We start from the raw sequence: 23,442 nt of genomic DNA on the forward strand, positions 1-23,442 counted from the left end.
AGAAATTCCTTTTTTTAGTTCCTCAAAAAAACAAAACAAAACAAAACAAAACAAAAAGCCCAACAACAAAAACTAGGGGCATCACAATCAAGCCTGATTTCAAGCTTTACTACAAAACTGTGATCACCAAGACATCATGGCTCTGGCACAAAAACAGACACATAGACCAGTGGAGCAGAGTAGAGAAACCAGATATGGACCCTCAACTCTATGGTTAAATAATCTTCAACAAAGCAGGGAAAAAAAGACAGTTTATTCAATAAATGGTGCTGGGAAAATTGGACAGTTATGTATAGAAGAATGAAACTTGACCATTTTCTTACACCATACACAAAGATATGCTCAAAATGGATGAAAGACCTCAACATGAGGCGGGAATCTATCAAAATCCTAGAGGAGAACATAGGCAATAACGTTGTTGGCAGTAACATTGTCAACACAAGCTATAGCAACTAACAAAAGCGAAAATGAACTTCTGAGACTTCATCAAGATCAAAAGCTTCTGCACAGCAAAGGAAACAGTCAACAGAACAAAGAGGCAACCCATGGAATGGGAGAAGGTATTTGCAAATGACACTATAGTCAAAGGGCTGATATCCAGGATCTATGAAGAACTCCTCAAACTCAACACACACAAAACAGATAATCACATAAAAAAAAAATGGGCAGAAGACATAAACAGACACTACTCCAAAGAAGACATACAAATGGCTAACAGAAACATGAAAAAATGTCCATCATCATTAGCCATCAAGGAGATTCAAATCAAACCACATTGAGATACCACCTTACACCAGTTAGAATGGCCAAAATTAACAAGACAGGAAACAATGTGTGTTGGAGAGGATGTGGAGAAAGGGGAACCCTCTTACACTGTTGGTGGGAATGCAAGTTGGTGCAGCCACTTGGGAAAACAGTGTGGAGATTCCTTAAGAAATTAAAAATAGAGCGGGGTGCCTGGGTGGCTCAGTGGGTTAAGCCGCTGCCTTTGACTCGGGTCATGATCTCAGGGTCATGGGATTGAGTCCTGCATCGGGCTCTCTGCTCAGCGGGGAGCCTGCTTCCCTTCCTCTCTCTCTGCCTGCCTCTCTGTCTACTTGTGATTTCTCTCTGTCAAATAAATAAATAAAATCTTAAAAAAAATTGTTAAGAAATTAAAAATAGAGCTGCCCTATGACCCTGCAATTGCACTACTGGGTATTTACCCCAACAATACAGGTGTAGTGAAAATAAGGACCATCTGTACCCCTATGTTCATAGCAGCAATGGCCAAACTGTGGAAAGAACTAAGATGCCATTCAACAGATGAATGGATAAAGAAGATATGGTCCATATATACAATGGGGTATTATGCTTCCATCAGAAAGGATGAAAACCCAACATGGAGGGGACTAGAAGAGATTATGCTGAGTGAAATAAGTTAAGCAGAGGGAGTCAATTATCATATGGTTTCACTTACTTGTGGAGCGTAAGGAATAACACAGAAGACATTGGGAGATGGAGAAGAGAAGTGAGTTGGGGGAAACCAAAGAGGGAGACAAACCATAAGAGACTGCGGACTCTCAGAAACAGAGGGTTTTGGAGGGGAAAGGAGCAGGGAGTTGGGTGAGCCTAGTGGTGGGTATTATGGAGGGCATGTATTGCGTGGAGCTCTGGGTGTGGTGCATAAAAAATGAATTTCAAAACACTGAAAAAAAATTAAATTAGATTTAAAAATAATAATAATGTACATACTTTTATTCCTCCAAATGATGCAGCAGAGAAAATTTTGGTGGGTTCTGGACTTTCTCGCCCTTAATTAATTCATAATCTCTCTCTCTCTCTCTCTCACTATTTGCCTGCACCCATCTGTGGGTAAGAAACAGCACAAAAACCATGCCTGAGTCTGTGTTTCATCTTAATGAACCATTGCTTGAAGGAACATCATAGTAAAATGAAATCCAACTTGTCTAAAGAAAGTAAATGAGCCCTTCTATTCTCCCAAAAGCTTGAGTACCACCTGATTCTTAGCAAAGATAAAAGAGCTTTGAAATTAGATTTAAGTGAGAATCATAGTAATCAAGGGTGCCAACATCTGTTGAACAACAGTAGGAAAAAATTACTTTTTTTGAGGGGAAAACAACCACCTAATCATCTGGTTTCATATAAGGAGGCCTACTTAAAAGTTCACATAATTATTGGATAGCTGTTTCCTTTCTGTCAGTGTTGAGCTAACTAAGCCTTGAGAACTCATTAGGTACAACTGCAGGTGAGTTACTACGATCCTGATCCTCTTTGAACTGCAGATGATGATGCATTTTAGTGACTCTAGCACTTCTGCTGTAAAGAGCTCAACATTAAAGAGGATTTCCAGGCAATATTTTTGTCAGTTAATTGTCATACCATTAGATAATAAGGTTGAATTAAGCACTCTGTGTGTCACGGAGAAAGGAAGACACATTGGGGAGAAGTAGAAGACATTTAGAGGGAGGGATTGGGACTGATGCCGGGAAGGCAGAATAACTAGGGAATTGAGAGAGTGAGGTGAGGTCCTGGAGTATAGGGCCATTGAGGAAGCTACTGAGGGGAAGCTGAAGAGTTAGACAGAAGCCGAGAGGAGGGTGGGAAGGAGAGGGAGAGGGATGCATGGAGAAAGAAACAGAAAGACAGAAAAGAGACATGGAGACAGATGGAAAAAGGTAGTATGGAGTGTGGGGTGGGGAAAGATGTGTGTGCTTTGAAAGATGGAGGAAATTTTCTAGACGGAATATACATTATGAACCCAGTTATAGAGCAACATAATCCTCAAACACAAACCACTGTTGTGGAGAAAGAATAGCATTTATTTTTTTCTTTACATATTGAATCCAGTCTTTCCTGGTTAAAATGAAACTGGCTTTGCAAGCCTGAGACCTTATGAATCTCTCCTTTCCTTTGGTTGCCTTACCTTATGAGATGCTCACAGAGTTCGGCCCTGCTGTTTCACAGTGGCCTCCAAGAATGGCATTGTGTTCTCCAGCTAAGAGGGGGCCAGTCCTCATTTTTGAAGAGAGATGGGCTCCTCCAGGCAGCTTTGTAGAAACAATACTGTGATCAGCTCTATTTGGGGGAGGAAGGGGACCTGGAAAGTATTAGTTTAGTAGTTTTTGGTTTGTTTTGGTTTGTTTTTTTTGTTTTTTACCCATCTGTAGTAGCAACCTGTTTGTTGTAGCTTTTCAGTTTAATATGCATACCGCTCATACATGTAAAGTGCACAGGAAAGTGCCTGGCACATTGTAAATACTCAAATGCTATTTTTATTGGTGCAGGTTCCTCCACCATAACTGTTGTAACTACATCATTTTGTCTCTGCAGTCACTCCCCCACACACTTGTGCATCCGTTCATTCTTTTCATCATCTTTCATCTCTGTGCAGGTTTGCACAGTGCTCTCAATAGCCTTCCATTGTCATTCTCTTCTTTGTCTCTTCTCTTCTTTGTCATTCTCTTCTATGGCAGGTGTTGAGCACATATGCTTCTCTGCATACATAACAAATAGTATTTGAGATACACTTTACACATTTACTATTGTGAAATCTTCACCGTTTCTTTTGCTTTCTGAAAAGGGGACATATTTTCTCCCCTTCCTTTCTTTAATTTTTATGACATTTGATTTGAGACATGAAAGTCACTGAGAAGAGAGTTGTCAGAATTTGTTTTTTTCTCACCTGAGACCAAAAGAGCCTTGCATGAATTGACCTGCTTCCCCTTTGCCACAAATATGGCTCCCTTGAGTTATTGAGCTTTGCAGAAGCATTAGCCTTCCCTGGAGGTTGTAAACTTTTCTCTGGTTCCAAAATAGTATGTGTTCATATTTACTCATTTATTTTTTCACATTGGCCTATAATGTTCCCTTAACCTTTAGGGTTTCTCCCAGGTCTTTTGCCCACCCCTCCTTGTTATACTTGCTCAACAAGACTTAATTTTTTTTTCCTCACCACAATTATTACAGTTATGTTTAAATAACTGTTTGCATAACCATGGGTAGAATATCTGTCTCTGTTCCTGGAGTTTAAGCTTCCTGAGAACACATATTGTGTCTCTCTAGTTCATCCCAAGCATGGTGCCAGGAATATAATACATGCTGAAGAAACTGTTAGAGAATTTGATTTGTTCATTAAAGTATTTTTCTATACTAGCCAGTAGCTCTGGACCTAAAACTCACCCTGAGCACACTTGTGATTTATTTTTAATTATTCAAATTAAGTTGTATCTAATAAGAATAAAGTTATTGTGAGGAAAATGTCTTATTGTGAGTGTTTTAAAGATGGGCTTAGGGGGAGGAGTCAAGATGGCAGAGAAGTAGCAGGCTGAGACTATTTCAGCTAGCTGGAGATCAGCTAGATAGCTTATCTAAAGATTGCAAACACCTGAAAATCCATCGGCAGATCGAAGAGAAGAACAGCAATTCTGCAAACAGAAAAACAACCACTTTCTGAAAGGTAGGACTGGCGGAGAAGTGAATCCAAAGCGACGGGAAGATAGACCCCGGGGGGAGGGGCCAGCTCCCGGCAAGCGGCGGAGCAACAGCACACAAAATCAGGACTTTTAAAAGTATGTTCCGCTGAGGGACATTGCTCCAGAGGCTAAACCGGGGCAAAGCCCACACGGGGTTAGCGTAGCCTCAGGTCCCGCAGGGTCATAGAAGGATCGGGGGTGTCTGAGTGTCGCAGAGCTTGCGGGTATTGGAACGGGAAAGCCGGCTACAGAGACAGAGCCGACAGTAAGCTCGCAGCTCCGTGTTACCTTGAAGCGGTCGCAGGCTCGGTGAGTTCGGAGCGCGGCCGGAGGTCAGGCAGACGGGAGTAACTGGCGCTGTTCTCTGAGGGCGCACTGAGGAGTGCGGCCCTGGGCTCTAGGCTCCTCTGGGCTGGAGACCAGGAGGCCGCCATTTGTATTCCCGTCCTCAAGAACTCTACAGAAAGTGCTCAGGGAACAAAAGCTCCTGAAAGCAAACCCGAGCAGATTATTCACCCCGGCCCATGGTAAGGGCGGTGCAATTCCGCCTGGGGCAAAGACACTTGAGAATCACTACACCAGGCCCCTTCCCAAGAAGATCAACAAGAAATCCACCGGAGGGGCACCTGGGTGGCTCAGTGGGTTAAAGCCTCTGCCTTCCGCTCAGGTCATGATCCCAGGGTCCTGGGATCAAGCCCCACATCGGGATCTCTGCTCCAAGAAGAGCCTGCTTCCTCCTCTCTCTTTCTGCCTGCCTCTCTGCCCACTTGTGATCTCTGTCTGTCAAATAAAAAAATAAAATCTAAAAAAAAAAAAAAAAAAAAGAAAAGAAATCCAGCCGAGACCAAGTTCACCTACCAAGGAGTGCGGCTTCAATACCAAGGAGAGCAGCAGAATTCCAAAGGAGAAGTAAGCAAAGCACGGAACTCATGGCTTTTTCACTGTGATTTTTTTTTAGTCTTGCAGTTAATTTAATTTTTTTCTTTTTCATTTTTTGTTTTTTTTTTCTCGATTTCTGGTAATTTTTTCTTAACTTTTACCTTTTTCTTTTTAACGTTTTTTAACTAGTTTATCTAATATATATATTTTTTCTTTTTAATATTTTTCTTATTTGTTTTCATTTTTTTTAATTCTTTTCTTTTCTTTTTTTTTCTCATTTTTCTTTTTTTTTTCCTTCTTCCTTTTTGAACCTCTTTTTATCCCCTTTCTCTCCCCTCACGATTTGGGATCTCTTCTAATTTGGTTAAAGCATATTTTCCTGGGGTTGTTGCCACCGTTTTAGTATTTTACTTGTTTCTTCATATACTCTTATCTGGACAAAATGACAAGACAGAAAAATTCAATACAAAAAAAAGAACAAGAGGCAGTACCGAAGGCTAGGGACCTAATCAATACAGACATTGGTAATATGTCAGATCTAGAGTTCAGAATGACAATTCTCAAGGTTCTAGCCAGGCTCGAAAAAGGCATGGAAGATATTAGAGAAACCCTCTCGAGAGATATAAAAGCCCTTTCTGGAGAAATAAAAGAAATAAAATCTAACCAAGTTGAAATCAAAAAAGCTATTAATGAGGTGCATACAAAAATGGAGGCTCTCACTGCTAGAATAAATGAGGCAGAAGAAAGAATTAGTGATATAGAAGACCAAATGACAGAGAATAAAGAAGCTGAGCAAAAGAGGGACAAACAGCTACTGGACCACGAGGTGAGAATTCAAGAGATGTGACACCATAAGACGAAACAACATTAGAATAATTGGGATTCCAGAAGAAGAAGAAAGAGAGAGGGGAGCAGAAGGTATACTGGAGAGAATTATTGGGGAGAATTTCCCCAATATGGCAAAGGGAATGAGCATCAAAATTCAGGAGGTTCAGAGAACAGCCCTCAAAATCAATCAGAATAGGCCCACACCCCATCACCTAATAGTAAAATTTACAAGTCTCAGTGACAAAGAGAAAATCCTGAAAGCAGCCCGGGAAAAGAAGTCTGTAACATACAATGGTAAAAATATTAGATTGGCAGCTGACTTATCCACAGAGATCTGGCAGGCCAGAAAGAGCTGGCATGATATTTTCAGAGCACTAAACGAGAAAAACATGCAGCCAAGAATATATCCAGCTAGGCTATCATTGAAAATAGAAGGAGAGATTAAAAGCTTCCAGGACAAACAAAAACTGAAAGAATTTGCAAACACCAAACCAGCTCTACAGGAAATCTTGAAAGGGGTCCTCTAAGCAAAGAGAGAGCCTACAAGTGGTAGATCAGAAAGGAACAGAGACCATATACAGTAACAGTCACCTTACAGGCAATAAAATGGCACTAAATTCATATCTCTCAATAGTTACCCTGAATGTTAATGGGCTAAATGCCCAATCAAAAGACACAGGGTATCAGAATGGATAAAAAAACAAAACGCATCTATATGTTGCCTCCAAGATACTCATTTAAGCCTGAAGACACCTCCAGATTTAAAGTAAGGGGGTGGAAAATAATTTACCATGCTAATGGACATCAGAAGAAAGCAGGAGTGGCAATCCTTATATCAGATCAATTAGATTTTAAGCCAAAGACTATAATAAGAGATGAGGAAGGACACTATATCATACTCAAAGGGTCTGTCCAACAAGAAGATCTAACAATTTTAAATATCTATGCCCCAACGTGGGAGCAGCCAACTATATAATCCTATTAATAACAAAATCAAAGAAACACATAAACAATAATACAATAATAGTAGGGGACTTTAACACTCCCCTCACTGAAATGGACAGATCATCCAAGCAAAAGATCAGCAAGGAAATAAAGGCCTTAAACGACACACTGGACCAGATGGACATCACAGATATATTCAGAACATTTCATCCCAAAGCAACAGAATACACATTCTTCTCTAATGCACATGGAACATTCTCCAGAATAGATCACATCCTCGGTCCTAACTCAGGACTCAACTGGTATCAAAAGATTGGGATCATTCCCTGCATATATTCAGACCACAATGCTCTAAAACTAGAACTCAACCACAAGAGGAAGTTTGGAAAGAACCCAAATGCATGGAGACTAAACAGCATCCTTGTAAAGAATGAATGGGTCAACCAGGAAATTAAAGAGGAATTGAAAAAAATCATGGAAACAAATGATAATGAAAATACAACAGTTCAAAATCTGTGGGACACAACAAAAACAGTCCTTAGAGGAAAATATATAGCGGTACAAGCCTTTCTCAAGAAACAAGAAAGGTCTCAGGTACACAACCTAACCCTACACCTAAAGGAGCTGGAGAAAGAACAAGAAAGAAACCCTAAGCCCAGCAGGAGAAGAGAAATCATAAAGATCAGAGCAGAAATCAATTAAATAGAACCCAAAAAACAATAGAACAAATCAACGAAACTAGGAGCTGGTTCTTTAAAGAATTAATAGAATTGATCAACCCCTGGCCTGACTTATCAAAAAGAAAAGAGAATGGACCCAAATAAATAAAATCATGAATGAAAGAGGAGAGATCACAACTAACACCAAAGAAATACAAACTATTATAAGAACATACTATGAGCCACTCTACGACAATAAATTTGACAATCTGGAAGAAATGGATGCATTCCTAGAAACATATAAACTACCACAACTGAACCTGGAAGCAATAGAAAGCCTGAACAGACCCATAACCAGTAAGGAGATTGAAACAGTCATTAAAAATCTCCAAACAAACAAAAGCCCAGGGCCAGACGGCTTCCCCGGGGAATTCTACCAAACATTTAAAGAAGAACTGATTCCTATTCTCCTGAAACTGTTCCAAAAAATAGAAATGGAAGGAAAACTTCCAATCTCATTTTATGAGGCCAGCATCACCTTGATCCCAAAACCAGACAAGGATCCCATCAAAAAAGAGAGCTATAGACCAATATCCTTGATGAACACAGATGCGAAAATACTCAACAAAATACTAGCCAATAGGATTCAACAGTACATTAAAAGGATTATTCACCACGACCACGTGGGATTTATTCCAGGGCTGCAAGGTTGGTTCAACATCCTCAAATCAGTCAATGTGATACAACACATCAGTAAAAGAAAGAACAAGAACCATATGATACTCTCAATAGATGCTGAAAAAGCATTTGACAAAGTACAGCATCCCTTCCTGATCAAAACCCTTCAAAGTGTAGGGATAGAGGTCACATACCTCAATATCATCAAAGCCATCTATGAAAAACCCACTGCAAAGATCATTCTCAATGGAGAAAAACTGAAAGCTTTTCCGCTAAGGTCAGGAACACGGCAGGGATGTCCATTATCACCACTGCTATTCAACATAGTACTAGAGGTCCTAGCCTCAGGAATCAGACAACAAAAGGAAATTAAAGGCATCCAAATCGGCAAAGAAGAAGTCAAATTATCACTCTTTGCAGATGATATGATACTATATGTGGAAAACCCAAAAGACTCCACTCCAAAACTGCTAGAACTTGTACAGGAATTCAGTAAAGTGTCAGGATATAAAATCAATGCACAGAAATCAGTTGCATTTCTCTACACCAACAGCAAGACAGAAGAAAGAGAAATTAAGGAGTCAATCCCATTTACAATTGTACCCAAAACCATAAGATACCTAGGAATAAACCTAACCAAAGAGGCACAGAACCTATACTCAGAAAACTATAAAGTACTCATGAAAGAAATTGAGGAAGACACAAAGAAATGGAAAAATGTTCCATGCTCCTGGATTGGAAGAATAAATATTGTGAAAATGTCTATGCTACCTAAAGCAATCTACACATTTAATGCAATTCCTATCAAAGTACCATCCATCTTTTTTCAAGAAATGGAACAAATAATTTTAAAATTTATATGGAACCAGAAAAGACCTCGAATAGCCAAAGGGATATTGAAAAAGAAAGCCAACGTTGGTGGCATCACAATTCCGGACTTCAAGCTCTATTACAAAGCTGTCATCATCAAGACAGCATGTTACTGGCACAAAAACAGACACATAGATCAATGGAACAGAATAGAGAGCCCAGAAATTTACCCTCAACTCTATGGTCAACTAATTTTCGACAAAGCAGGAAAGAATGTCCAATGGAAAAAAGACAGCCTCTTCAATAAATGGTGCTGGGAAAATTGGATAGCCACATGCAGAAAAATGAAATTGGACCATTTCCTTACACCACACACAAAAATAGACTCAAAATGGATGAAGGACCTCAATGTGCGAAAGGAATCCATCAAAATCCTTGAGGAGAACACAGGCAGCAACCTCTTCGACCTCAGCCGCAGCGACATCTTCCTAGGAACAACACCAAAGGCAAGGGATGCAAGGGCAAAATTGAACTCTTGGGATTTCATCAAGATCAAAAGCTTTTGCACAGCAAAGGAAACAGTTAACAAAATCAAAAGACAACTGACAGAATGGGAGAAGATATTTGCAAACGACATATCAGATAAAGGACTAGTGTCCAGATTCTATAAAGAACTTAGCAAACTCAACACCCAAAGAACAAATAATCCAATCAAGAAATGGGCAGAGGACATGAACAGATATTTCTGCAAAGAAGACATCCAGATGGCCAACAGACACATGAAAAAGTGCTCCATATCACTCAGCATCAGGGAAATACAAATCAAAACCACAATGAGATATCACCTCACACCAGTCAGAATGGCTAAAATAAACAAGTTAGGAAATGACAGATGCTGGCGAGGATGCGGAGAAAGGGGAACCCTCCTACACTCTTGGTGGGAATGCAAGCTGGTGCATCCACTCTGGAAAACCGCATGGAGGTTCCTCAAAATGTTGAAAATAGAACTGCCCTATGACCCAGCAATTGCACTATTGGGTATTTACCCTAAAGATACAAACGTAGTGATCCAAAGGGGCACGTGCACCCGAATGTTTATAGCAGCAATGTCCACAATAGCCAAACTGTGGAAAGAACCTAGATGTCCATCAATAGATGAATGGATCAAGAAGATGTGGTATATATACACAATGGAATACTATGCAGCCATCAAAAAAAATGAAATCTTGCCATTTGCGACAACATGGATGGAACTAGAGCGTATCATGCTTAGCGAAATAAGTCAAGCAGAGAAAGACAACTATCATATGATCTCCCTGATATGAGGTGCTGATGCAACATGGGGGCTTAAGTGGGTAGGAGAAGAATCAATGAAGTAAGATGGGATTAGGAGGAAGACAAACCATAAGTGACTCTTAATCTTACAAAACAAACTGAGGGTTGCTGGGGGGAGGGGGTTTGGGAGAAGGGGGTCGGATTATGGACATTGGGGAGGGTATGTGCTTTGGTGAGTGCTGTGAAGTGTGTAAACCTGGTGATTCACAGACCTGTACCCCTGGGGATAAAATATATGTTTATAAAAAGTAAAAAATTAAAAAAAAAAAAAAGATGGGCTTACAGTTAATGTCTATGAATTTATTCCTTTATTACCAGTTTTTAGGTGTTCATTTCCCCATTATTATTTACCAGGCAAAAATACTGAGAACTCCCCTCTGACTCTTATACGAGGAAGAGAGAGAATGAGTAAGAGAGAGAGAAAGGGAGAGAAAGAGAGAGGAAAAGAAAAAAAGAATCGAGGAAGAAAGGAAAGAAGGAAAGAAAGGGGGGTATTCTAGCTCTTTTTCTTTAGTTTGAATATAATTCAGTGATACAGAATTCTGTTGGGACATATAAGGAAAAATGGTTAAAAACCTCAAGATAACATATTCTAAACATATTTGACCTTAATATTCTCTAAGTTCAGAATTATTTTTTCTGTATTTAGCCTCAAAAATTCATCTTGAGGGGTGCCTGGGTGGCTCAGTGGGTTAAAGCCTCTGCCTTCGGCTCAGATCATGATCCCGGGGTCCTGGGATCGAGCCCCACATCAGACTCCCTGCTCAGCGGGGAGCCTGCTTCCTCCTCTCTCTATCTGCCTGTCTCTCTGCCTACTTGTGATCTCTCTGTCAAATAAATAAATTTAAAAAAATCTTAAAAAAAAAGTCATCTTGATATTCCCCTGTGGAAAATATTTTCACTGTGGAAAAGCAGTCAGACTTCTTTGATTTTTCACACCAAACTTTGTGCTCAAATTTCCAATGAAGCCTATCAAAAAATAAAAATTCCTGATCCTCATTACCCAAAATTTGATTTGACCAGGTCTAAAATCTCAGCATAATTAACTTTCAACAAATTTCTCTGGTGACCCTAATCTGTAACTCAAACTGATATTAAAAGCAGATCTAATTCCAGAAGCAACCATTTATTTTTCTATCTTGAGCCACACACTGTTCTAAATAATGTACAAACACATTATAACTCCCACAAGAAACCTATAAACAGGTAAGTGATGTTTTGTAGACAGGGAAAGCAATACTTTGAGATGGTATGATTATGGTTAGGGCTGTTAGCTACCAGGTACCAAGACAGGAGTAAAACCCAGGGCTCTTCAATGCTGAAACTCTTTTCTCTCATACTATATAGCTACCTACTAATATCCAGTCATTGTGGCTCATATAAACTCTAGGGCTCACAAAGATTTGCCTATTAATAGCCCTATACATGTTTGATTTACTGAGGATAACAGATTGGGGAAAATTGACTCTTTGTCATGATTGTTGTGCCCTGTGCTGCTTAATAAAAGTGTTATTGATATTGTGCACACTCTAATCATATGGCTTAGTTCCAAAGTCTCTGGAGAAAGATTTGATGTAATAGAAACTTGATTTGTATGCCCTCAAATCATTTCTAGTCCACTCACTGATAGGCCACCTTTTGCTTAATAACTTAGCTCCTCTGCTGGTCACAGTTGGCCAGGTGGCTGAGTTTTGGTCCCTAAAATACAAGCAGTGGAGCAGCCCTCTGCATCTTGACCCCTCTCTATGCCCTTCATGCAGATGTGATTCTTGGAGCCACCATCATTCACCTTTCAGTTAATAGGTCAGTGTGGTAAAGACAGCAAAGCACACATTTAAAATAGACCTAGGTCTCTGATGATATTGTTAAGCCTTGACACTAACCCTAAACTTCAGTCCTCAGAGGACTTGTTAGGAAAAAACATTGCATTCTTTCTGTTTATGATCCTGTAAGTCATTAATGCTATTACTTTAAGCTAAATGCATTCAATCTCTTGACATGATTTGTACTAGATAGAGAAAGCTACATGCGAAACCCCTCACAGATCAGGTTTATTACTTATTCCCACAGTGCATAGAATTGAGTTTTTCATATGGGAGAAACACAGAGACATTTTTGTAGGGATGGGTATGTGTGAGGTCTGTTTTAAAGTTTCAGGATGTCTACTTCCTGTGGTACAGGGCCTGTTGGTCTTTTTGCAGATGTTCTTCCTTCTGAACATAAAGTTCTGTGAGAGTTAGCTTTGGTAAAGAACCTAAATAAAACCAGATCCCAAGCCCTCTGATGTCTATAACCTGGCCTATATTAAGGATGTTAGCTCTGTGACATTAACATTAATCATAACTTGCCTTCTGCTGCAAAAGACATCATCAAAGTATCCAAACCAGGGCCACGAGTCACTGGAGGAACATTGTGATGACAAATTATCTCCTAAACTTTGTTACTTTGCTGTGATTTCCACTAGGAGAAAGACAGTTTCCCAAGGGGCTCATTCTAATAGGGACAACTATATTGAAAACTGCTCTATCCATCATTCAGCAAACAGGTCCCTTCAACCATGCTTCACCATAAGTTGCTTTACCTTGCCATTCAGTCACATTCGACCTTGGAGAACCTATTTGACCCATGATGGGCTAGACTGCATTGCCAGTAATAGAGAAGTTGCAGCCTGATTTATTCTTTCTGACTGGGTATGTGTAACCACCTACCACCCAGCTACTCTTCTCCTTGCCCTGATTTGAGGAGTAGAGACTCGGGATATTCAGAATAAAGCCAGGTGGCTTGATAAGACCATAGTTTCTGAAAGGATGATACTTACACCATTAATGAACTGATTTGGTGTACACATAAATGAACATTTAAATCTTGTTTTATAATCATGCATTTTAATGTGATTTAAAAATATATTTAGCATATCACATCCATGATTTCATGTATACTCAATAGTGTTATATGTGCATATATGTGCGTGTTTATGTTTCTCTCAGACATATGTTTGTCTGTATGTGTGTATGCTTGTGTGTATACACACATAAATATATGTATATACTTCCCTTTAAAATAGGCTTATTTAAATAAAAAAGTATTTTGTTTTAGAGAAATATATTATTATTCAATTGTACAGATGGTACGTGGACTTAGTAACAAAAAAAAATTGAAAGTGCATGAATGACTAGTGTTTTGGAAACACCACATAGTACTAATTACTAAATTCTAAGAATGCCACTGGGAAGAAGAAAATGTAATTTTGCAACACAGAAGATAATGTTAGTCAATTGAGAGGTTATGACATGGAGTATCCACTTCAGCTAAATGGAATCCTTCCTAAATGAACTCAAAACATCTCATAAATTGCACTTCATAGTCAGGTTGTCAAATGTATGTTGAATTCCTGCTATTTGTAAGACACTGTCTTAGTCCTGCTAAAATCACAAAAATGTCTAAGAAACACTTGATGGTTTCAGTGATTCTCTGGATATGTATGGAAGAACTTCACTTGAAACCCTCCACTGACTTCTGTCCCAGTTAAAAGAAAACTTTCAGGGCTCCTGGGTGGCTCAATTGGTTAAGCCACTGCCTCCATGACTCAGGTCATGATCCTAGAGTCTGGGAATCAAGTCCCATATTGGGCTTCCCCTTCTCTGCAGAGAGCCTGCCTCTCCCTCTCCTTCTGCCTGCCACTCCCCCTGCTTGTGCTCACATGCTCTGTCAAATAAATAAATAAAATCTTAAAAAAAGAAAAGAAAAAGAAAAGAAAACCCACCTTTCTGTGCCATTTTAGGAGGATTACAACACCCTTGTTTTCTGTCCTTTTATCTGCAACTTTGTATCTGACATGCTGACTTCATTTCCTTTCCTCCAGTATTCCATATTTGTTCCCACTTGAGGACCTGCAAACAAAGTGGTGCTTCTACTTGGTATCTCGTTTCTTTTGTTTCAGTTGGTCTGATTTCTTCCAGTCATTCAGTTCTTCCCTGAATTGTCACTGCTTCAGAGATGTCTCTCTTTGCTGAGTCCCTGCAAAAACTTTCTATCTTATTTTTTTATTTGTTTATTTTCTGTATAACATTTAATCACTATCAGAAAATTAATTCTATATTCACTTGCCTATTACCTGTCTCCCCTAATAGAGCAAAAACTCCACAAGTTCAGGGACTATGTCTCTCTTAGTTAATACTATCTTCCCTCTGAACTAAAATTTGAAAAATAAGGTCTAAATGAGATCTAGGTACTCAACAAACATTTTAAAATAAATGAATACAAAGCAGGTGTGATGGCCCAACTACAAAAACATTGTGTAGTGGAATGAACATGTCTGATGAGGCAATCAGTAGGAATTTCATGGTGGACTTGGTAGAATTTCGGCAAGCAGAGTTAGAAAATGGAGAATTTTCTTGAAAAGGAGAATCATATGATCAAAAGACTAAGAGAAGTAGGAGGACGAATTGGGGAAGATTCTGAAAATGTAGTGGAAGCAGAGACTCCAAGGGGACACACCACCAGATAAGTTAATATGTTAGGAAACAAAGTATCACACTCAAAGCATACTACATTTTTCTTCATATAGCTATTTAACCCGTCTCTGTGAAACTGCAGCATGGATTCTATGGCCAGAAGTCCTAGAAGCCCTGCAACTTAAGTCATAGATGTATTGGCCGTATTCCTCTCCAGTCTTCTAGAGGCTTTTGTCTGTCACAGAACAAGGGCCTCCTGTTGTGGTCCTGTCTTGTGCCTCATAGTTTTTGTATGGCATAAAAGAAGTCTCTTGTCTTACTGAGTCTCAGTTTCCCTTGTTGTAAAAAGGTATAGAGATAACTCTCTGAGGGTTCCATTGGTTCCAGCATTTAAGAATTAGGTAAGAATCTGGGGAACCTGGGTGACTCAGGTGGATAAGTGTCTAGCTCTTGATTTTAGCTCAGTTCATGATATCAGGGTCATAGATTGAGCCTCATGTCAGGCTCTCCAGTCAGTGGGGAGTCTGCTTGGAATTCTCTTCCTCTTCCTCTCTCTCTTCTTCCCCTCTACCCCTTTCCCCCACTCAGCATGTGCTCTCTCTCTCAAATAAATAAATAAATAATCTTTAAAAAAAGAATTACATAAGAATCAGGAATTAAATTTCAAGAATATTTTTTGAAGGGTTCTATGCAGTACCCCACTGGCAAGTAAACCAACCCAAAGCAATCCCATTGGATATATCTGGAAAAGGATATTAAAACTTAAAGGAGGTAAGAGGGTGGTGCCCAGACTAGATCAGTAGTAGAGGTAATGGTGAAAAGTCATCAAATTATATTTTGAAGGTGTATCCAATAGGAATTTCTCTTTTGTCTAGAATGCACTTCAAATCCTTGTAACATTAAATACAATAAAAGTGAAAGTCAACCCAGCATCCCACTAATTACTGCTGCACTGAGTTTATATAGTGTTTGGAGTTTATAGAGCTTCCCATTTCTTATCAAATATGGTCTCCCCAACAACTCTGTATGGGGAGAGGAGACGGAACAAGTATATATAATTTATCTAATTTATGGGGAAAGCACTAAAACTAAGATTACCTAGAGTTAACTGTCAGAGTCAGGGAGTGCCTGGGTATATCAGTTGGTTAAACATCCAACTCTTGATTTTGGCCCAGGTCATGATCTTGGGGTCATGGGATTGACCACTGCACCCCCTTGGTGCAGAGTTTGCTGGAGTTTCTCTCTCTCTCTCTCTGCCTGCCCTTCCTCTATAAGGGCTCTATAAACAAACAAACAAACAAATAAATAATAAATACATAAATAAAATATTAAAAAAAAAATCAGTGAGAGTCAGACTAGAACTGAAGCCTCCTGTTTCAATACAGTCTCTTGGGACCAAAGGAGGTAAGCTATGGCTCAAAGAAAAGCCATATTGAGATAGGCAATAAGCTATCTTCATTGTATCAAATAGTCATTCTAAGTAGTTTAAATAAACTTTAAAATCATGTATTTGTGTCTTTGTGTAATTCCCCTCTGAGTCATATATGAATCTATAACATAATCAATAATAACCAAGTCTTCAAAGATCTCTTCTTTCAATTAAGAACACACTTCCCTCACATGGATCTTCAAATGCAGTAAGCACCTATAGCTGGCATTTAGGGAATCTGAATAGCATTTCATGACTACGTGGAGAATATTTGCCTTTTGAATTTCACTATCATGGATGCTGTATATAAATGTCTATATTGCTTCAAATCACTGGACCATGGATATTAAAACTAGTAAACTCTCTTCATTTGATATCATGATTATAGAAATAACAGTTTATCATTGCCCCCAAATAAGCTGAGTATTGAAACCAACAACTTATCTCTTTGATTTTATGATTGTAGAAAAAAATTATGGCCTATAGTATAGCTTGGCATTCTACCAGCTGCACACTGCACCTGCCATAATTTCATAAAAAGAGATTCCTGTCTAGGTGAGAAAAACTCCTGATATTGACTGCCCATACTATTATCTTTTCACATCTACCTAGTTCAGAAGAACATCAGAATTTACATAATAACATTTTTTAAAAAGTTTTTATTTATTCATTTTAGAAAGACAGTATAAGACAGTGATCAGGGAAAGGGAAGAGGGAGAGAAAGAGAAACAAACTCCCCACTGAACACAGAGCCTGATGCAGGGCTTGATCCCATGACCCCAAGATCATGATCTGAGCTGAAACTGAGAGTCAGATGCTTGATTGAACCACCCAGATGCCCCACAAAATAACAGTTAAAAGATCAAAATTATTCAAGCCACAGAGAATTGTATTTAACAAGAATTAAATAATATAGGTTGGATCATATGAGTCTTCTCTCAAAGATGTAGTAGGCAGAAGTATGGTTAAATATTTGGAATCTCTCTGAAGAAAAGCTCTGGAAAAATCCATTCATCTTTTGTAAATTGCCAGAGTGACTGTTCCAAGGCCACTTGGCTAGGCATATAGACCTGTAACAGATTGGACAGCAATCAGAAGAACAAAGATTAAAGCAGTTAGTAGGTGCCAACTCTTACCCTCCATTTCTAGCATGCTACTTTTTCCTTTTATCAAGTAGACTCGAGTCATATGGGGAATATGTTTTTTTCAGTAATCACAGTAATTGACCACAGGGTATAACCTTTAGCTGACATGGCATTTCATGTGAATACAATGCTTTAGGTTAACTGGTCTCTGATAGAATCTTTACCAACTCCTGTTGAATTAGGAAATTGTTAGTTTCCTTAAAGCACTGTCAGAATTTCAGAGTGGCCCCCTAGAGCATCTGAACTCCAGCATCTTTGGCTTTTAGAGTCAGCCGAAACAGTAGTAAAATAGAGAGCACCTAAAAGAAGAGTGTGCTCAATATCTTAGAGGAATTGACTTAAAAGAGAAATGAGGGTTTTGGAGGGGAGAGGGGTGGAGGGATGGGCAAGCCTGGTGGTGGGTATTAAGGAGGGCACGTATTGCATGGAGCACTGGGTGTGGTGCATAAACAGTGAATCTTGGAACACTGAAAAAAATTTAAAAATTTTTTAAAATTTAGAAGAAAAAAAAGGAGAAATGGGCTACTTCATGGCAAAGAGCAAAGTCAACCTTATCTCATTAAGGATGGGAGGACTGAATTGAAGAGCTCTGCTGTGTACTCCCTAGGTGTTTGGAGGAATTATTTTGGGGACTATTTTTCCTAAATAACTGGCCAGTCAAGTTCATTCCACTACCTCAAAGAACACATTCTACTAAATATAAAATGACTTCAGTGACTGCTGACTACACCTGTTGGACAGCAGGAGAGGAAAAATATAAGCCAGGGAACAATAAAATGTTTTGGCTCTAAAGATTGTTATTCTAAAGTCCAGATCTTTGTGAAACTGAGAAATAACTTTCCTAAAGATAATTTTAAATATTTAGGTATAAGATAATAATATATCTTCTAAGACGTAAACATTTAAATTACATTATATGTTGAATGTGTTCTCACATTATTGCTGCTGGGATAGTTTTTGATCTTTTTTCTCTACAATAAGCTTCTTCCAAGCAAGAATGATGTCACATCTTTTTTGCATGCTTTACTGTGCCCAGGGTCAGTGTCTCCATGAAAGTACTACATTCTCCATCAATGTCTCATGATTGCATTTTCATATTTCCACCTGGTAAGAAGGAGGGCATTCCCCAGAAGTGACAGCTCTTGCCTTCAACCATGGTATTAACTCAGTTTTGGATCAATCACTTATACTATTTTATTCTGGAGAAGTGGGGAAAAAATCCGTGAAGAGCCATAGAATTAGTAACTCCCAATTTCTGACCAAGAGGCTTAAGTGAAATGAAGGTTTTTCGAAAAAGATTTTTTTCATAAATCTCAGTTGGGTTTGCAGCAAGCTTAGACTGCTCAAGGATGAGAGTTGTGTGTGTGCATCTAGCTTTGCACAGGGCTGAAGGCCAATGCATACTGCCTCCCCTACGTGTGTACTGTACCAGCAGAGGCAGCCTGCAGCTCCCACAGCTTTCTGCAGCAAGAAGAAAACATAATCAAACACAGCCAGATTCTTGAAATGAAGGAAGCTCATACTGACGGATGATTCTCTTTATTCTTCAGCATTGTTAATTTTGGCACAACTTCTAGCTAGAGAAGAATCACTTACTAAAAACATATCTAATATCTCTGTGGAAGCCAAAGGCCATAGTTAATGAATGCTATGGAAAAGAACATTTCCTCAGATTTGAGAGCGCTTCTAGAGATCATGTTAGGGTAAAAATTCAATTGATTTAACTTCATGCATCAATAGGAGAACATAATTTAAAAGAGATTGTGGGTTTGTGCAGGGGCTGTAGAGATATTATTGCAAATAATGGTAAAATTCAGAGCATGTTTTCCTTGTTTATTTATCAAACATTTATTCAGCATTTACTATGAGTTAGGCCATTGCAAAGGCTCATAAAGTATTCTTTCTTTTATAGGAGCTTAGAATCTAGTGGATAGAAGTAAACTTCAGTATGTAGTGTACTCTGGACATTGATTAGATCCGCAAAACTACCTCAGGCAGAAGTTTTTGCCTTTTTTAATCCATTTCATTCAAAGAGCACAAGATGGGATCTGAGAGATTTGTCTGTCCTGACAGTGAACTCATTGTCTAATTTAGAGGCTTAATGTTTATTGAGTGTTTACTATGTATTGTGCCTGTGTTTAATTCTGGATAAAACCTTTTGGATAGAACTTCATATTGCTTCAGACTGAAGCTTAGAACTAACTAAACTTAGAGCTAACTTAGAACTAACTATACTTAGAATTAACCAAAGGTTAGAAGTTTAAAGCCTTGTTTGAGTTCCATAGGAATTTAAAAGAAGAGCTGGCATTTGAACTCAGGCTGTGTGAATCCCAAACCAGTACTCTGAACCATTAATTTATTGCCTCTGTCCTTGAAGAGCCAAGGCTATACTCACAGAATGGGAAGGGTAAAGTGAAGGTCATTTAGGAGAAGTAGATGATACTAGGCATCAAGCTTTCTTAAATAATAAATATGTGAGACTATGGGGTGTAAAAGAAACAGTGTTCCTTTATTGTACCCCTTTGTCTTTAATTCATAGTCCCATAAATAAAGCCCCTGCAGGATCTGTGCCCTACCTCTCCATGAGGCACCAAAATTAGTTTGCTTTAATGACATTGCAGTGACTCAGGGAGCCAGAGATGGTATTTTCCCTGACTTCTTTGCATGGTGATTTGTAAGACAAACTATAAGTTTATTCACCCTGGCTTCAGTTGCTTTTCTTAAGTGGATCCTCAATCCAGACTTCTAAACGTGCCAACAAACATCAAGAGTGTGTAGGTCCTAGATTCTTTGCTGCTGTAGAGTGAAAAGGATGCAGTCTGCCTGCTGCTCATCCATCCTCCCATGTCAGAGTCCATGATATATATCATCATCACTTTTGTGATTAGCATAAGAAATGTAATTTTATTTTCTGCCTCAAGAGTTTATTGAGGGCAGAATGTGCTGTGCTCAAGTCTGTCAACCCTCTGTGCTAGTCATTCTCAACCTTTAGCCTGCCTCCAAATTACCTGCCGAATGTTATTACAGCAGATTCCAAGGCTCAACACCAGAGTATTCAACTCCTTATGTTTGACAGGGCCAAAGAATTTCTGTTTCTAACAAGTTATTGGGTGATGCTGATGCTACTGGGCCAAGTACCACACTTTAAGAACCACTGCTGTTTAATTGGTAATATCATGATTGGGATCATGGGCTCTGGAGCCAGTTTGCCTGCTCAAATGTCAGCCCAACCACTTAAGAGGTGTGTGGCTTTGGACAAATTATTAAACTTCAAGGTGCCTATAGTCTCTCATATGTAAAATGTGGCAATAACAATACCTCCCCATGGGCTTTTTGCAAAGATTAAGTGAGTATAAACATGTTAAGTGCTTAAAAGAGCCCTGGAACTTGGTATTAGCCAATATTATTTATTCATTGCATTTACTCAGCTCACTGTTCTATACATGGCAGGTGCTCAAATGCTCAGTTTATTGGAATCCAACATCCAGACCTATCTTACATGGGATTCCTTTAAGCATCAGGAGGCACCAGGATGCAAGAGGTTACAGCAGTTCACAGCTGTTTTAGGAGGCCATTTTCAGTTGGAATATTTACTCATAAACTGTTACCCATTGCTTGAGTTTTTTCATTATCATATTGATGAACAAAGAGGCAGACTTTTGCACAGATTGATGCTCACAACAAAAACACACATTTGTTAGAGGGAAGAAAGACTAAATCACTGAAACATCTTCAGTGCTACCTCTTGGTAAAGGTAGAGCAGGATGCCTTTTTCCAGAAACTGCAAGAGCTTGGAAATAATTGTGTTGGCCTGGTTTTATGACTGGCATTTCCCATGACGATGATTGAAATCCGTCATCTCAATTATTTTGCTCTTTGTAGTCTTCTTTCGTGTGTTTACAGTTATGCATTGCCATGAAATTCCTTCACAGCCCCTCAGCTACAAATCACATACAGCAGGTAGGGAAGGAGAGACTCAGGAATCTGGTGCCCCGATGTAGAGGCTACAACTAAAGGGTTGACTATTTGAGTCTAAAATGGGAGCACTCAGGGCACCTGGGTGGCTCAGTGGGTTAAGCTGCTGCCTTCAGCTCAGGTCATGATCTCAGGGTCCTGAGATCGAGTCCCTCGTTGGGCTCTCTGCTCAAGAGGGAACCTGCTTCCCCCCCACCTCTCTCTCTGCCTGCCTCTCCGTCTACTTGTGATCTCTGTCAAATAAATAAATAAAATATTTTTTTAAAAATAAATAAATAAATAAAATGGGAGCACTCAAATTAACAAAGCTGTCTGTCCTCTGACTAAGGTTATCTATATATCTATGTCTATATGACTAATAAATATATATATATACATATGTAATGTAACTTTAGTTGTACATTTATCAAATTGTGTTTAATGAAAATAAGAAAATGCATAAAATGGGGAGTGATGAAAAATCCAGAATATGTAATTGTTATAGAGAGATACTGATCTACTATTGAAGTGGCATTTGAATTTTTCATTATTAATATACAAGTCTGAACCTCATCTGAACTCATAGCACATGGGGTTGCCTATTAAATAATGATAATGATTTCCGCTTGTGACTTGTCATATATGTTCAGGTCTTCATGATCATTCTTTCTGATGACCAGCAAGACTTTTTTGCAGCCTGTTTTAGATGCAGTGTCTAGAATATGAGAAGCACTTGAATAAATGTCAACTCTTACAGACTATAGTTAGCCACTACAATGGGTGAAGATCAAACCAGATTTCAGATGCTTCCTATTTTTCATTCTTATAGCTATCAGAAGAAATTAAGACCAGCAGGAGGCTGAGATAAGATGTGTATTTATGCACATAGAGTTGCAAAAACTAAATCAAGTTTAATTTGGAAAAATATGTTCATTAAATTTAAGAATGCTGGTATATTTATATAAGGTACAGCTGCAGCTTTCAGGCATAGTATAAAGATATTATGATTAGCAATACCATTACAAAGAAGTAATTATAAACCATGAATCAAACCATACCACTTTCCTTCATATATATTGACCACACACTATAAAAGCTACAAATTAATAGCCATTAATCTTGATATTTATGCACCTAGCACACATGTGACAAAGACTCTCATTATGTATTATTTGAATTGGATGATGGTCACCATAGCCGGGTGAGGGCATGCTTATAATAAGGTTTTTATCAGCTATGCTCTGTGTGTGTGGTGATTTTAGTCATGTGAAACCACAGATTTCATATTTTAACAGCATATTTGTCTGCAAGTGGTGTATGCCATATCAACTCTGATGTGTCCCAGAATGACCTGTAGCAATTCTAATAGCCCACCTCAACTTTCTGAATGCTGGATTTGGTGAATTTCAGGAGCCATCAGAAGGTCTCCATATTTTAAGTCTGTGTGGAAAGTAGATGACATGACTTCTTTAGAACTAAGCCAAGTATTGAAATACTAATAAAAATTCCATGAATTTCATTGGGATTGCTTGTTTGATTTCTCCAGTGAATCATTTCCTTGTGAGAAAAATCATATTCTGTGGGGATGCAAAGAGAACAATTACTCCCAAGAATGTCTGGTTGCAACAGTGATTGTGTGGAGGAAAAAGAAAGAAATGTAGTTTCATTTATTTTTCCTGTGGAAATGAGTAATTATAAGATTCATAATTCCCTTAGTCTCCTTACTCTCATTTTACTATCAAGTGAGTAGTAAGAGCACCACTGATAAATAGTCTGTGAGCTAAAGGCATGTACTGCTTCCCTTTATAAGACATCTTTCCCATTTTTGTGTGATTTCACCATGTAAGTCAT

At 38.8% G+C, this 23,442-nt stretch overlaps 1 protein-coding gene across 2 annotated transcripts in view; it reads left to right on the top strand.

Annotated features, from left to right (window-relative positions):
• The window catches only part of GRM7 (glutamate metabotropic receptor 7), a 911,662-nt gene that overhangs the window by 479,441 nt on the left and 408,779 nt on the right, over window positions 1–23,442 (top strand). The gene's annotated exons all lie outside the window — the stretch shown is intronic.

Source organism: Mustela putorius, unplaced genomic scaffold, assembly GCF_011764305.1.
Source record: "Mustela putorius furo isolate JIRA1106 unplaced genomic scaffold, ASM1176430v1.1 tig00003850_pilon_pilon_pilon, whole genome shotgun sequence".
NCBI lineage: Eukaryota > Metazoa > Chordata > Mammalia > Carnivora > Mustelidae > Mustela > Mustela putorius.